This window comes from Macadamia integrifolia, chromosome 3 (genome assembly GCF_013358625.1).
Source record: "Macadamia integrifolia cultivar HAES 741 chromosome 3, SCU_Mint_v3, whole genome shotgun sequence".
In the NCBI taxonomy this organism is placed as follows: Eukaryota; Viridiplantae; Streptophyta; class Magnoliopsida; order Proteales; family Proteaceae; genus Macadamia; species Macadamia integrifolia.
Window position 1 is genome coordinate 16100809 of NC_056559.1, and position 2798 is coordinate 16103606.

A 2798-nucleotide genomic window follows, 5' to 3' on the forward strand; every position below is an offset into this window, starting at 1 on the left:
TATCCCCCAATGTTTTCTTGAGCAATGAAACATGGAAAATAGGGTGAATAGGCGACCCTTCCGGCAATTTTAATCTATATGCAACCTTTCCCATTCGTTGAATCACTTGGAATGGACCATAGAACAGAGGAGCAAGCTTCTGATTTTTTCTTAAAACAACAGATCGCTGCCGATAAGGATGGAGTTTAAGATATACCCAATCCCCAATTTCAAACTCACGTTCCTGGTGTCAGTGATCATATACTTGTTTCATCCTATTCTGTGACTTGAATAAAACAAGTCTTAACTCCTTAAGCTTTTTGTCCCTCTCCATCAATTGATTCTGCACAGCTTCAACCTTGGCCGTCCCTGGTACATAGGTGAGCAATGTTGGTGGTGGTCTTCCATACACTACCTCAAAAGGGGTACTTTTAATTGAAGAATGCCAACTAGTATTGTAACAATACTCAGTCTAAGAAATCCATTCACTCCACTTCTTCTGATGATTCCCTGAAAAACAACGAAGGTACATCTTCAAGGTCCTGTTCACAACTTCACTCTGCCCATCTGTCTGAGGATAATAAGCAGAACTCAAGTTGAATTTTGTGCCATTGAGACGGAACAACTCTGTCTAGAATTTACTTATAAATACAGGATCTCTATCACAAACAATGGATTTTGGTAGGCCACGTAATTTAAACACATTGTCAAAGAAGACTTGAGCAACTCCCGTAGTAGTAAAAAGATGAGTTAAAGGGAAGAAGTGAGCATATTTAGATAACCGATCTACAATAACTAGTATAGCTGACTTCCCCTTAGAATTAGGTAGCCCTTCAATAAAATCCATGGAAATATCTTCCTATATCCTTTCTGGAATCGGTAGCGGTTGTAACAACCCTGCAAGAACGGTTTGTTCTGCCTTGTGTTGTTGACAAGTGCCACAAAGAGAGACATAGATAAGAATGGATCGTCTCATCTCTAGCTAATAAAAAGTAGACTTAAGCCTGTGATAAGTCTTGTGGAACCCTTCATGCATACTCCCATGATACTGACCAATAATATTGGTAATTAAAGAAGAGTCCTTGGGGAGATAAATACTAGTTTTATAAAATATAAGTCCTTCTTTTTCTCCCCAAGGGCCGATGGCCTCACCTTCTCGAATCCGCTTCAAAAGTAGGCACCCTTGAGTCATGGCCTGTATTTCCTCCTTAATAGCAGTTATCCAATCAGACATTGGATGTGATATGGCTGCCAAGTAGGAAAATGGTTCCCCTTTTTCCTCCTCATCATTATCTCTTCTAGATGAAGCATCGGCTACCACATTTTCTCTTCCCTTTTTGTACTCAACAACAAAATCATAACTCATAAGTTTGAAAAGCCACTGTTGCTGAGCGGGAGTTGTTATCTTCTGGTTCCATAGGTATTTCAAACTCTTATGATCACTATGTACAATAAATCTCCTTCCTATTAGATAGGAATGCCACTTCCTAACCGCCATGACAAGAGCCAACACTTCCTTCTCATAGGTAGACAACATGAGGTTGTTGCCTTGTAGTGCACGACTAAAAAAGGCTATTGGCCAATTTTGTAGTAGAACCGCCCCTACTCCCATTCCACAAGCGTCACACTCAACAATGAAATCGTTGGAGAAGTCAGGTAGCGCCAAAATAAGAGCTTGGGTCGTGGCCGACTTAAACTTTTCAAATGCCATGTCAGCAGTAGAGCTCCACTCGAACTGGTTCTTCTTAAGCATCTGCGTGAGTGGGTATGCTATTTTTTCATAATTCTGGATGAATTTACGATAACAGCCAGTTAACCCAAGGAATCCTCTCATAGCTCGAACCGTTTTTGGCTTGGGCCAATTTGTCATAGCTGCAATTTTGTCAGGATCAACCGCCACTCCCTCTTCAAAAATTATATAGCCTAGATAGTGAACTTGTGGCTGACCGAATTCACACTTGGTCTTCTTCACAAATAGTTGATGGCTTCTTAGTGTGATTAAGGTCACTTTAAGATGTGCCAAATGATCCTTCCAGGTAGAACTATAAACAAGAATATCATCAAAAAATACTAAAATAAATTTACTAAGATATCCCATGAATACCTAGTTCATCAAAGATTGAAATGTTGATGGCGCATTAGTAAGCCCAAAAGGCATTACTAAAAATTCAAAATGGCCATGGTGAGTCCTGAATGCGGTTTTCTCCATATCTTCTGGCACAACCAGTACTTGATGATATCTCGACTGTAGATCCAATTTGGCAAAGAATTTGGCACCGTGAAGTTCATCTAAGAGTTCATCAATTAACGGTATAGGAAATCTATCCTTAATCGTCATTTTATTTAAGGCTCGATAATCCACGCACATACGCCAAGTTCTATCATCCTTTTTCACCAAAATAATAGGAGATGAGTAGGGACTGTTACTTGGAAGGATAACTCCAGTAGAGAGCATATCGTTGACCAGCTTTTCAATTTCCTTCTTCTGAAAATGTGGATAATGATAAGCCCTAAGGCATACCGGTTGGTTGTCCTTCTTTAATGGAATTCGATGATCTTGAAGCCTAGGTGGCGGTAGCCCCTTTGGTTCTTCAAATACATCATCGAATGTCCTAAGGAGTTGTTGCATTACAACAGATGTGGGCCCCCCTTGTTGTAAGGAATCTGAAGCCGTCAAGGAATACAAGTGGAGCAACACCCCTTGCTTACACTTCCTGGTATCACGGTTTGGATCCACCACTGCTTTATCATCCTTGAACGTAACCCCTTTCAAAACTACCTCCTTATTTTTAGCTTGGAATTTCATGGTCAAATTTGAA